Raw genomic sequence first — 15,243 nt, 5'->3', positions numbered from 1 at the left:
TAGAGGTACGTATTTGAGATTGAACTCTGAGAGCATCAAAGTCCATCTTGCTAGGCGTCCGTTGAGGACGGGTTTCTCGAAGAGGTATTTGACTAGATCCATTTTGGAGTATATTTTGACGGAGTAGCTAAGCATGTAATGACGTAGCTTCTTCGTTTCCCACACAAGAGCGAGGCATGTCTTTTCGAGTTGCGAGTATTTGCACTCGTACTCCAAGAACTTCTTACTAAGGTAGAATATAGCCCTTTTTTCCTTTCCTACGGTTTGGGCTAGCATGGCGCCCATGGCTGTTTCGGTTATTGTGAGATATAAACCAAGGGGTTGATCTCGTTTTGGTGGCATGAGCACGGGTGGTTTAGCTAATATCTCCTTGATTCGGTCGAATGCCTTTTGACAGTCATCATCCCACATGGTGTGATCTGTTTTCTTGAGCTTTTTGAAGATAGGTTCACAGATCATGGTGAGTTTCGATATGAATCGACATATATATTGCACTTTTCCCAGGAATCCTCTGACTTCTTTTTCCGTTTGAGGTTGTGGCATTTCGCTCAAGGCTTTGATCTTGGAAGGGTCTATTTCTATACCTCGTCGGCTAACGTTGTATCCCAGAAGTTTGCCAGATGTTACTCCGAATGCGCATTTCTGAGGATTGAGCCTCATGCATGTTGTACTTTCGTAGCCTTGAGAAGAATTTGCGAAGGTTCGCAATATGCCCCTCTCTATCCTTGGACTTGACAATCATGTCGTCTACGTATACTCAACTTCTTTATGCATCATGTCATGTAGGAGTGTAGTTGCGGTACGTTGATATGTAGCTCCGGCGTTGATTAACCCAAACGGCATGACCGTATAGCAATAGGTTCCCCATTGAGTGACAAAGGCGGTCTTATGCATGTCTTTTATGACCATCTTGATTTGGTTGAAACCCGCGTACCCATCCATGAAGGATAGTAACACGTGATCTGCAGTATTGTCCACCAATATGTCGATATGTGGTAGAGGAAAGTCATCTTTAGGACTTGCTTTGTTAAGTCTCTAATATCAACACAAACACGGATTCTCCCATCCTTTTTGGGTACGGGTACTATGTTGGCTACCCAGTCAGAGTACTCGGAAAGTTTGATGAACCCGGCTTTGAATTGCTTATCTACTTCTTCCTTAATCTTGAGAGCCCATTCTGTCCTCATTCGACGAAGCTTCTATTTCACGGGCTTGAAACCTGGCTTAATTGGGATTCTATGTTTGGCGATATCCCTGTCGATCCCTGGCATGTCTTTGTAGGACCAAGCGAAAACGTCTTTGAACTCGTTTAGGAGGTCTATGAAACTGGCCCTTTCGGCGGAGCTCAAGGTAGTCCCTATCCTAAGTTATTGGGGTTCTAGTTCGGTTCCTACATTGATGGGTTCGGTGTTCTCTATTACTGGTCCCCCTTCCCCCTCTTGTAGTATTTCCTTGGCTATGTAGGGAGGTATCTCAATCGAGTCTGGGTCTGGGTCATCCTCAGTATCATCGTAAACGGAATTTTATTCAAGATAACACAAAGAGTAAGCAGAACCTGATTTATTCATATTAAAGTTTGAGAAAAGTTGAAACAAAGAAGCCATCTTATCTGTGGTCAGCGGCGGTAAAGGGACAGTTGTTGGGACATTTCCCGAACTACTGTTACTATTTGAGGCTAAGCTAGAAGAAACAAAGGGAATGGGGATGACGACTGGAGGAGACACTTTAGTGACTTCTCTAGACTCCGACTCCGACTCCGACTCCGACTCCGACTCTGACTCTGACTCGAATTCATCGTCCTCTGGTTCTCCCTTGAACTTCTCTCTTTCTCCAGTAGTGAGCTTGAAGAGTCTTCCTTGATTGTTGGTCCACTAGATTGATTTTCTCCATCCTTTCTGCTGGTTCGCGTTTGTTTCTGTGATTAACGCGGTAGGGTTGAAGTGGTTGTCTTGAAGTATCATAGTAATGATCTCATCCTGCGCGGCTCTAACAATTCGATCTTCTCCAAATAGTAGTCTAACAGCTTGTTCGTCTAAGTAAGGTGCTTGACGAGTTTTGACGGTAGGAACCGTTTCTGGAGGAATGAAGTAGCAATCGTGAAAGATCTCGATTCCGGCTAGCTTCCTTTCGAGATAATGCCAAGGTTCGGGAAATCCGTGAAATAGTTCTTGACTTCCTTCCCTAACGAAGTATCCATTTAGGGTAGGGAGATGGAGTCGCATTTGGACTCCTACGTGCTTACAACTTTGAACTTGAGCGAGCATCTCGAGAACTTCCTCTTTAGTGGGTTTGTATCCTAGGCCAAGTGGTATCCTTTTTGAGTTGCCTTCCTTGTAGGGTGCGAAGGTGTTTCTTCGGATAGGGTTCAAAGGCATTCCAGGGAAGTATCCCTGAGATTTGAGTATGTGGTTGACCACCAAGTTGGAGTAGGGATCGTAGTATAGGGGTGCCAACTCGCTTTCTATGACACTTATGCTTTGAAAGCCCCCAAGTTCATGTACTGGATCCGCAAGGACTTGATTATTTGACTTCTTTTCGATTATTGCCTTGATGGGCGACGAAGTGATCGTCACCACTTTGCCATTTAGTGGGATTTTGATCTTTTGGTGAAGGGTGGATGTTACTGCTTTGGAAGCGTGAATCCAAGGTCTTCCCAGAAGTATGTTGAAGGAAGCTTCAATGTCCACTATTTGGAAGTTAACCTTTCGCTCAATTGGCCCTGTTGCTATGGTTAGGTTAATGAGTCCTACTACCTTTCGTCTTGTACCATCATATGCGCGAACACCTTGATTGGTAGGGGTCCAATCCGACTCTTTCATGCCTAGTTTGTATGTCGTTTTCAAGGGTATGACATTGACCGCGGAGCCATCATCTACCAAGGTCATTGGCACATTCTTCTTTAAGCAAATGACAGTGATTTAAAGAGCCGGGTTGTGACTAGCGCCAAAGGGTGGCAAATCTTCATCTGAGAAAGTAATAGGATTACTTAGTTTCGGTGATTCTTGGAAGACCAAGTTGACTACATCGTCGGGCGTGGAGTTATGTGCTACATTTAGTTTGGCCAAAGCTTGCAGTAAAGCTTGGCGATGTGGGAATGAGCTTGCTACTAGTTGCCAGACTGAAAGACCAGCCTTTGTCTTCTGTAATTGCTTGAGCAAATGATCAGTAGAGTCATCTTCGTTATCATTTGGTGTGATAACGTTGGTTGGACCATTTTGAGTAGTACTTTGATATGGACGCCCCGAACGATTTAGGTGGTCCACATCTTGGTCTTTACCATTTTGGACTATTTCCTTGACTAGGGAGTGTTCAATGAGATACTCGTCTTCATCATCATCGGCCGATACTCCATTGACTGTAGCTAGTCCCCTCATTCTCATGATCTCGTCCTCTAATTGTGTAATTTGGTCGATTAGTTTATCAACCACGGCAACTACTTCTTGCATAGTAGCATTTTGGGAAAAGATTAGTGGTGCATGTTCTTTAGGTGTTGCATTGGGGTCATGTAAAGTTGTCACCACATTTTCTAATTCCAAAACTTGCCTATCCACACTCCTTGCCCATGCGCTGAAGTCGGTAATGGTAGGGGAAATTGTAGAGTAGAATCCTTCATTCCCGATCGCGTGGATCTCATCTTCGACTGGAGAAATGAGGTGTGAACAATATAAGGTAGATTCTTCACTTGTGATCGCTAGAATTCCAAGAGGATTCTGAGTGTTGTTGGGCTTACCTCCCGGCGGTATTGGTAGTCGACCATCCTCAATCATGTCTTGAAGCACATTCTTCAATTTGTAGCATTTTTCTGTGTCATGTCCCTTACCCCTATGATATTCGCAGTATGAGTTCTCGTCCCAGAACTTGGATTTCTTTTCAGGTTCGGGTGTAGGGCCTATGGGTTGGAGTTTGCCTTGTTTCATTAACCTTTTTAGAGCATTGGAGTAAGTGTCCCCAAGATTTGTAAATTTCCTTGGTGGGGTACTCTTCATAGATGGCTCGAGAAGGTTAACTTCATCGGTCTTGCTAGTGGAGCCGTAAGAACGACTTGTTGAGACTTGATATCCTCGACCTACCGTCTTGGACAAGAGCCCTTTAAGGATGTCATATTCGATCCTCGTTCCTAGTACGGTTAAGTCTTTGAAAGTTTTGATGTTTTATTATCTCAAATGATTTGCATAGATAGGCTTTAGGTTGTCCACGAATTTCTCCACGAGGGTAGCCTCATCCGGGTGTTCAACTAGTTGGGTACTAGTCTTCCTCCATCTACTTAGGAAGTCGATGAAACCTTCTTTGTCATTTTGGGTAAGAACCTCTAAAGTGCGCATGTTAACTTGAATCTCAGCATTATCCGCATATTGCTTAGCAAACTCAATCGCGGCGTCTTCCCAAGTAGCGATTTTCTTGTGTTCTAGAGAGTAGAACCATTGCTTTGGGATGGTGTCAAGAGATGAAGGGAAGATCCTTAAGAACATCTCGGGTTTGATGCCTTTGATAGACATGTAGTCCTTGAAAGCACGGATGTGGTTCAAAGGGTTTTCGTGCCCCTTGAACTTAGGGATATCCGTCATGTTGAAGTTGGTTGACAATTTGGAACTCACGGCCTCATACTTGCGATTATTCTCTCTATAAATGTCATCCCCTTTAAGATACATCAATTGCTCCTCTAAGTATTGGAGTCGTTTCTCAGCTGCAGTCATACCCATGGGAGGGTTTTCGTCCCTGAATTCATTCACGAAATCATCAACGACTTCACTTTTCCGAGGAGGCAACCTCGTTTCTACGGTATAGATCCGGCCCTCGATGGTGTCAAGGCGATCGTACACTTGGTCTTGAGTAACTTGGAGTTGAGCTAGCGCGGTTAGGATTCGATCATTACTATCCTGGAGTTGATTGAAGTTCGCGTCGCTTGTTTCAGGCATCTTGGAAACTGGATAAGCGATCGACGACGAATCAAAACACGATCGACCATTCTAACACACTTACTAAGAAAGAAATGTTTTGACTCGTGAAGTGGGTGTGTGCCACTTGTGTCAGTGAGATTTTGAAGAAATGACAAGATTTGAAAAAATGTTGGTCCTAGTCAACTTTAGTGTAGTTGTAAGAGTGGACTCCAAGTGAGGTTTTGAAATGGGCTTGGGCCCGAAATTTGACTCGACAAATGGACAGAGTTTTGACTCGGTTTTGCGATAATTATTGGCCTTTTCGAAATTTACATTTTAAAAGGATTTTGATTTTACAAAAATCGTCGTGGTTTCGTTTAGAAATGGTGATCACGTAAGGTACAAACATTTATACAAGCATTATAACGGGATGCTGAGTGCATTTAAAAGGGTTTTGGTTTAAAGGGTGGGTTGCCATACCGAACGATCAAACCCGAAGTCTGTGGAGAGGCTCGTACCAAACAAGAGTAAGGCCGATTCCTAGTCCATTTCCTCAAGTAGTGAAAGTCCTTGATACAAACAAGAGTAAGTACCATGGTATGGATGACGTCAATCGCTATCCATCCTTAGGCCCAAATAAGAATTAGGACCGTTTAGACGGGACGATTGGTCGAATGGGTTGGGTTGGGCCTAGGAAGGCCGAATGAAACGATCTAGGAAGACCGAGTTATGAAAACCGACAATTGTCTTGTACAAACTATTCCCTAACCTTGTTCAAGTTTCACCCTTTTGCCTACACATAAGTGTATTATCCCCAGCAGAGTCGCCAAACTGTGGTCGCGGGCCCACGGGGGTGCTTGGAAGGAGAACAAGAGTTTGCATTTGTGGAGTCGCCACCAATTTATTGTGGAAATTTGGAAACCGTTCGAATACCTCGTGCCATGTCATGACACAAAGTAGTGACATGAACACCAAGAACTCGTTACCCTTAGCATTCTATGTCTAGAATGACTCTCGTGGATGCCAATGAACACGGATGTTCACAGAGATCTGGAGTAAGGGGTGAGGGTACGTATTAGGAAGCTCTTTTGATCGAACACCTAATCCCGCCCGCCTCGATAGCGGCCTCTACTAATGATTAGGGAAAATTGTCCATACTCGATATATTGTCGATTATATGCATGCAATGCAACATCCAAGTTTTGATCCTAGCATGTGAAGAATTAACTAAGTCGGTGAACAATTAGGTCGAAGTAGGGATTTAAGCTCAATTACATGTGAAGGCATACAAATGGTACAAGAAAAGAAATAAAATAATAAATACAATAATGAAAATTACAATAGTTACATCGGATTCAATGATTTATGTCGAAAATACTTTCAAAACGGATAATTTGAGAAAGAAAAGAATAAAGGAATAAACGAACAGGAATTAGGCGATAATACAATTAATAGTTAATTAAATACGTGAACTAATTAAACTAGGTCTAAGCAGAACGAAAGTTCAGAGACAGAAGTCAACCTGGAAGAGGCGCAGCAGAGCTGCGGCCTCTGGAAGAGGCGCAACAGTTGCTGCGTCTGTTCCAAGGCTGAGTTCTGGCTGTGAAGCCGGAACTGCAAATCGTTAATATTCTTGGGTGAATTTAATGATTGATTATGATATTCGACTCGGAAAGTGATTTAATAGGTTAATTACATGCGAATGAGTCATAAAAGCGATAAAACATGGATGAAACGAATGTGAATGAATTAATTACATGAATGAAAGATTGATTAGTGACATCGGTTAACTAAATAGGGTAAATATGACGAATTAATGACGGATACGACAATGGACAGATGGAAATATACCAAAGATCGAATTCCAGAAACTCAATATGAATGAATCGAATCTCTACAACCCGGATTGATTTTAATGACGAAAACCCGCGAATATTGGATTATAAGGGATTTAAGTCGGGAATTAATGATGAATTATATGTATTAATGATGACGAACAATGTACATGTGAAATTATTATGCTATTATGTCAAGTAATTGAAGAACAAACGAAAACAGACAAAAAACAACGAATTGACAGAGGACGAAGGAAGAAGAAAGGAAGCAGGAACTACGGCAGCCTCACGAAGAGGCGCAGCAGGTGCTGCGCTCCTTCGAAGAGGCGCATCAGGTTCTACGTCCTTTCTCGACGGTTGTTCTCTGATAATCCGTAAAAAGGGATTTAAACAAAGGGTTTTGTAAATCGGTTTTAGAAGTATTTTTCGACATAAATCTTACATTAATGATACAAGAAGTAAATAACAATAATAAAATAGGGATGTACACCCTCAGACTTACATGTTTGACGAAACGAGATGAACTAAGTTAACGTTTTAGTGATGCTCGACTCGAATGTAACGAAAGTGCCCTCGTAAGAGGAAAACGATTAAGATTTATTAAGTTGATTGATTGTGGAGTTGGTCATGTTGGAATATGTGTCCTCCGACAATAATACGATCACAACTGTCGATCATGATGATCACATGTTTAAGTCTCATTTTAAATGATACAATTGGGAAGTAATATTTTACTGTCAACTGGTACACACATATCGGTAATGGTTAGCTGACTAGAGTTTGACATTACTGTTGTGCGACGGTGGTGATCAGTTGATCCCCTTAGGTCATACCTAAAGGGTAACACTCTTAATTGATTATTTAATTGATCGTATGACGATACGGGTTAATTAAATTACTTAAAATTGACGGACGATTTTGGAAGTAATATTTACGTATTTCATTATAATTTGATTAAATAAGATACGGTCTAAGTAATCGAATTGTTTTATTGCTTAGATGAAATTTTTGTTTACGGAAACAATTGAAACAGAATGAATTGATTATTATAAATACAGAATGTGGTAATTTATGACTCGGGAACTAATTTCAGTACAAGTAATTATGAATTACTAGGTTAACTTTATAAGTGACATATTTTACTAATATGTTGATTTTTAATTGTTAAAAATACATTTTATATACCTAATGTCATGATACATGTTACATGTGACAAATTGACAAAATAATATGTAAAATGGATTCTCCATTTTACACCTAAATGTGCCGAAATAAGGAGGGTTATTAGGTTTATTTTTGTGTTAATTATTTTTAATGGAAAACACAATTATAACCTAGTCTCTTAGCCATGGAAGCCTAGTCCTTTCTTGGGAAGAATAGAGGCTCATACATTGGTCTTTCTCTCCCTCCCATACCCGGTTTTTCCACCCACCATGCAAAGGGTTTTTGTCTTATTTTTGCACATAGACTACTCTTGTGAAAAAGATATTCATTCATTCATTCACCATCTAAAAATATTGAGTTTTAGAGAGATAAAAATTTCCTCCTTCTTCTCCTTCTCTTAACCGAAATTAAGAGAACAAAATAAAGATTTTGGGTCAATTTTATTTAAATTAATATTGTTCTAGTATTAATAATATTAATTTTATTAAGTGGTTACCTTGGGTATTATTCTTTGGGAGGGATTCTATACTTGAATCCTTGTTCATCCATTTTAGGAAGCTCAAGAACAAGTGAGTAGGAGAACTCACTTGTGCCCAATAATCCGAAATATCCATTGTAAGAATGATGATTTCTTCTTTATTCTTATCATTGTTTGCATGCATAAGATCAATATTTAATTTTATGACTAAATTAAATTGTCACATATATGAATATGTTAAGTAATGAGATATAGATTTCTAACAAGCGGTATCATGAGCCTTAGGTTGTTTGCATGCAAATCGGTTATAGTTTTTCCGAGTTATACGATTAACATATAAAACTTATAAATTTGTGTTTATTATGACATATCACGAAATCATTATGCATGTTAAAGTTTCTGGTCCTAAAATATATTTAGGATTTTTGGTTAATTTATGGATTTTTATTGTTCATTTTATATAATAATGGCATTAAAAATGTGATTTTATGATAAAAATGTCATTTTCGGACTAAAATTAGCTAAACTTCGAAATTTTCAGTGGTTTATGGTTATGTTTTCACATATATTATTTTTAGATGACCTGTAAATTTTCATAATTTTTGGAGTTCTTATGCTCGAAATATGGATTTTTCATGATAAAAATCGAATTTAAATGAAAAAAATAGCTTAATATGAGATAAATTTCGAATCTGGTCATAGAAATTTAGTATGTTGTTACATGCAATTTTACAAGATGTGTGTAAAATAATAGGCTATAATAAAGTCTTCATGCATGATTTATGAATTTTTGATGAAAAATAGCATAAATAGTGACTTAATTAGTGAATAATTGCTAAAACATACTTCATGACTAAGGAAAAACGTCACATGTTGCATTTTATTACCTTTTTCAGATATAAAATTGAAAAGTTGATAAAGATAATTTTTCTCATGTTTTTATGATTATATTTGATAAATCCGATAAACCGCAACAATGTTTTTCCCGATAAATTTCGAAATTTTTAACCTAAGTTTTTGGACATTATGAGTGTCATAGTATTTTTACAGAATGTTCATGAGTTTAAATTTCAAATTTTGAATTTATTTGAAATTTTTGTGATTTATTTGAAGTTTATAGCATTTTATTGTAATTTTGAGTCCATTAATGAACAATTCTAAGAAATATAAGTTAATTATAGTCAAATAGTTAGTGGAGACTAATTTTGAGTCCTAAGTTGGTTAGGGTAATTAACTTGTGCATAAATATGATTTTATGTAATTTATTTTATATTTTAAAAGGTTGAATCACGCAAATCCGTAAAAACCGTTTAATATACGATATTGGCTCCTTAAAGGCGATTTAGCATAAAATTGGGCATGTTCGTACATATTATAATGCTGCATTTTATTTATGATTGTCATAATTTTATTTTATTTAATTTTTGAATTATGTAATTTTACTTAGTATGGCCTTAGTTTTTAATTGGTATTACCCGAAATGTATGGGAATATCGATTCGGTTGTAATTTATTGTGATTTCGTATCACCGTTTTGTAATTTAATAGATTTATTTTATTTTAATTACAAATGTATAATAGGAAATTATGTAATTTGTTATGTAATTTATTTATTTCGGAGTTCCTTGAAGACGGTGTCACTCAAGAAGGCGATACATAAAGACGGTGTTACCTCGAGATGCGTGCCAAAAACCAAAGTTCAAGGGACCAAAGAAGTTGGTTTCCGAATATGTAATAGTTAATTAGATTTTCTATTTTAGGAAGGCCATACTAGGATTTATTTTTATGCTTTGCATTTTATTTATATGTCGCATGCATCGCTAAATCGCCATAACTAAAACATGCATTATCATTTTAATCGAGTTTATCGACCGTGTCAATTACAATTATCGTAGTTCACTGCTTTAGTTCACTTAAAACGTGATAGATAATAAATTGACATGACCTCTCGCTAAAAATAAACAATTGAGACTTAGCCTTACCAAAAAGTAGAAACCATGAAAACCTATTTCGTGAGGGAGTGCACTCGGCCACACCGGGGTACAAACCTTGTTACGTAGGGGAAGTGGGTGATAAATGTCTATCCACCGAATTCATGTTGATGAGGGTTTCATCGGCCACACAGTGCCCAAGTTAATGTGGGTTTGGATCATGGACACATTTATTCGAAATTTGGATTGAACTCAACAAAAGTTTTTGATAAGGGTTTCATCGGCCACACCGTGCCCTTGTCGGATGTGTTTTGGGCTAAAGATAAATGTTAATATAATTTTATCGACCAAGAGTTCTAAAAGTAGAATCGATTAAAGCGTTAATCCACCGAGTTATATTGATAAGGGTTTCATCGGCCACACCGTGCCCAAATTAATATGAATTTAGGTCTTGGAATGATTTATATTAGTTGGGTAGAGGTCACTATATAAATGCTCATATCTTGTTAATTTATTTACAAGTATGATATTAAAAAGACAAATGTTAATATTTCCTTTTCCTCCATATTTGTAGTTCATTACAATGAATCCATCAAACGCTACTACACCGATAACTATTGAGTCTTGCCACAATGTTTTTGACGACGTTTGCTTCCACAATGATTTCGACACTACTAGAGAAATTTCTTTTGGGATAGGTTCGGATGGAAACATAAACTTCATCACTTATTCTAAACCTCCCACTACTACTACAAGATCTCTTGTGAGCCGGTCTCAGGAAGACCGCCTCATAAAATCTATAGGATCTTTGTCCTTGGAAGTAAGATGCCAAAACTAGTGGGAGCTCAAGCAATCAAGTTCTTGCTTCAAAGGGCAAAAGGTTCAAGAAGAAGGGAAAAAAAGGGAAAAACTTCAAGCAAGTTGATGATGAGTGCCATTATTGCTATGGCATGGGACATTGGCTTAGGAATTATCCCGTATATTTGCGAAATATAAGGGAAGGAATCATCGTTCCAAAAGGTAAAATTCCTAAGGAAATTTATGTTATTGATATAAATTATACTTCCACTACGACATGGGTAATGGATACCGGTTGTTGTTCTCACCTTTGTAATCATTTACAGGGTTTAAGAGACGTGAAGAGGCTTAGCAAAGGAGATGTGGATCTACGCCTTGTAAATGGAGCTCGAGTAGCGGCCGAATCCAAAGGAACTTATGTATTAGCTTTGCCTAATGGATTTGAGTTGTATTTACATAATTGTTTTTATGTGCCTACACTCTCTAAAAACATTATTTCTATCGCTATGTTAGACATGGACGGATTTTGTTTTGTCATTAAGAACAATCGTTGTACTATTTCTAGGAACGACTTGGTTATAGGCCAAGCTTCTTCCATTAATGGCATTTACATTTTAGAAACCTCGAATCCGACTAATGATATCTATAACATTCAATCAAAGAAACTCAAATCAAGTGACCCAAATGAATCGTTCATTTGGCATTGTCGATTAGGTCACATAAACGAGAATCACATCAAAAGATTAATTTCGACTAATGTGATTACACCATTTGATTTTCAATCATATGGAACATGCGAATATTGCCTTCTTGGCAAAATGACTCGAAATCCTTTTAGTGGTAAAGGGACACGAGCAAGTGAACTATTGGGACTCATACATACCGATGTGTGTGGATCAATGAGTATCACCGCTCGTGGAAATTATGACTACTTCATAACCTTCACCGATGATTTGAGTAGATATGGGTATATCTATTTGATTAAGTATAAAAGTGAAGCGTTTGAGAAATTCAAGGAATTTCAAAACGAAGTAGAGAACCAATTGAATAAAAGAATTAAGGCACTACGATCCGATCGTGGTGGAGAATATCTTAGCCTTGAATTCGATTCACACTTGAAAGGTCGTGGTATTTTATCACAACTTACTCCACCCGGAACACCACAACTCAATGGTGTTGCCGAAAGGAGAAATCAAACCCTACTTGATATGGTTCGATCCATGATGAGTCAAACCGAGCTACCAAACACGTTTTGGGGATTTGCGATTCAAACCGCAATTAGATCTTTGAATAATAGTCCCACGAAAACAACCGAAAAAACTCCATATGAGATGTGGACGGGAAGAGTTCCTAATATATCCAACATGAAAATTTTTGGATGTGATGCTTACGTCAAGACAAAGAACGATAACAAGCTTGCCCCAAGATCCGAAAAATGCATCTTTGTAGGTTACCCCTTGACCTCTCGAGGTTACTACTTCTACAAACCTCAAGAAAACAAAGTGTTTATGTCTTGCGAGGCTATCTTCTTAGAAAGTCAGTTTATTTCTAAGAGACAGAGTGGGAGAAATTTTGAACTTGATGAAGTTCAAGAGCCACAAACCGAGATAGAGACGCAAGAAGATGTTCCTTCATCGTCTAACACGGTTGTCTCTCCTCCACTTAGAAGAACGGGCCGTGTTATTCGCCATCCCGATCGATATGTGGGACTTATCGAAGAAGATGGAACACTCGATGTGTTGCTTTTAGAAAGTGACGAGCCCGCCACCTACAAGGCCGCAATCTCTAGTCCTAATTCCTCCTTATGGCTTGAAGCCATGAAGTCCGAAATGGATTCTATGCATGAAAACCAAGTTTGGAACTTGGTGGATTTTCCTAAAGGGGCAAGACCTCTTCAAAACAAATGAATTTTCAAAGTCAAGAATGGCATAGAAGGACATGATGATGTCTACAAAGCTAGGCTAGTGGCAAAAGGATTTACCCAAGTCCAAGGTCTCCATTACGATGAGACAGGTCTCCATTACGATGAGACCTTCGCCCCCGTAGCCATGCTAAGATCCATACGGATTTTGTTAGCGATTGCCGCATTTCATGATTATGAAATATGGAAAATGGATGTCAAAACCGCTTTTCTAAATGGGCGTTTAGAAGAGGAGGTGTACATGATACAACCCGAAGGTTTTGTTGATTCTAAAAATCCTAACAAAGTGTGCAAGCTTAAGAGATCCATTTATGGTCTTAAGCAAGCATCTAGAAATTGGAATCATCGATTCAATCATGTGATAAAAGAGAATGGTTTCACTCGAAGTGTTGAGGAACCATGTTTATACATGAAATTTAGTGGGAGCAATGTTGTGTTCCTAATCTTGTATGTCGATGACATACTACTCATTGGAAATGATATTCCGATGTTGTCTTCTGTTAAGAAGTGGTTAGGTAACCACTTCCAAATGAAGGATTTAGGAGAAGCACAACGCATATTAGGTATCTGGATCCATAAAGATATATCCAAGAGGATATTGGCATTAAGTCAAGAGTCTTATGTTGATAAGATTTTTCGACGATTCAGCATAGACAAATCAAAAAGGGGATTGGTACCTATGGTAACTGGGATAATATTGAGCAAGTCTCAATCTCCCTCCGAACCTCATGATGTTAAATGCATGAAGATGATCCCTTATGCTTCCGCTGTTGGATCACTCATGTACGCCATGATATGCACACGTCCTGATATCTCGTATGACTTGAGCATGACGAGTAGATATCAAGGAAATCCAGGAGAGATTCAATGGATAGCCGTCAAGAACATCCTTAAGTACTTGAGAAGAACTAAGGATTCTATCTTAGTGTTTGGAGGAGACACCGAGCTACGTGTTAATGGATACACGGACTCAAGTTTCCAAACGGATAGAGATGACATGAAATCACAAGCTGGTTTCGTTTTCATGCTCAATGGTGGTGCCGTTAGCTGGAGAAGCTTCAAGGAAGCCGTGACTACGGATTCAACTACGGAGGCTGAGTACATTGCAGCATCAGAAGCTGCCAAGGAAGCTGTGTGGATCAGACCATTCACGGAAGGTCTAAGAGTAGTACCTACCGCCAATGATCCCATCACTCTCTATTGTGATAATAGTGGGACAATATTCCAAGCTAAAGAGCTAAAGTCTAGTAATAGATCTAGACATGTACTTAGAAAATATCATGTAATTAGAGATTTCATTGAAAGAAAGGAAATTGCGATTTGTAAGGTTGGGACGGATGACAATATAGCCGATCCGCTCACCAAGCCTTTATCGCAGGCCAAGCATGATGGACATGTTGCATCCATGGGACTTAAACGTGTACCAAGTTTATGTTAGATTTTGAAATGAAATAAAAGGGTTGTTTCGTGTTCATGTTCACAATCGCATTTGTCTTTTATCTTTTCTTTATACATTGTTACATCCAAACGGGTTGTAGTGACAATTGAACCCCGTTAAAGTGAACACGGATTAACATAGTATTCGCCCATAGTCACTTGTATGAGGTGACGTCTCGAAGTGACTAGAGTGTGATGCGATTGATGGCAAGTTCAAGTGCCATGGAGTCTTGACTAGATGCTTCACCAACGTATTCTCCAGGACTTAAAATTTGCAAATGATCTGCCATATCGAGCCCACGTATTTGGGACTCGCAAATGCTATCTATTCCACTCACCAAGCTACACCATTAGAATATTATAGGACCCATGCCCAAATTTAACCTTGGGCTGTGATACAACTTGTTGTGCGGAAGCTTGAATACCTCGTGTTGGGCCTCTGTTGCGTTGGTGTCCACTACTCATAATAGTACGATATTGTCCTCTTTGGGCCAAGCCCTCACGGATTTACTCTTGAATTCCTTACCAAAAGGCCTCATACTATAATATTTTTTAGACACTTATAAAGATGATCTTCCATCTTTATTCTAACAATGCGGGACATGACTTTGCACCATAACAACATGTTTATAAGTTTCTAGTTCATTAATTTATATAGCTCGCTTTTTGAGCATATAATACCCATCCTTTTAGGGACCCGTTGACCGACCTTAGAGACATATCTTAACTTTCGGAAACCTTACGAGCGATGACTGGTGACGGTGGGAGCTTTAGTTTGTGTGTTACTCGATTTAGCGGAGGAT

This window comes from Silene latifolia, chromosome 11 (assembly GCF_048544455.1).
Source record: "Silene latifolia isolate original U9 population chromosome 11, ASM4854445v1, whole genome shotgun sequence".
Taxonomy (NCBI): domain Eukaryota; kingdom Viridiplantae; phylum Streptophyta; class Magnoliopsida; order Caryophyllales; family Caryophyllaceae; genus Silene; species Silene latifolia.
This window is presented reverse-complemented; position numbering follows the sequence as displayed.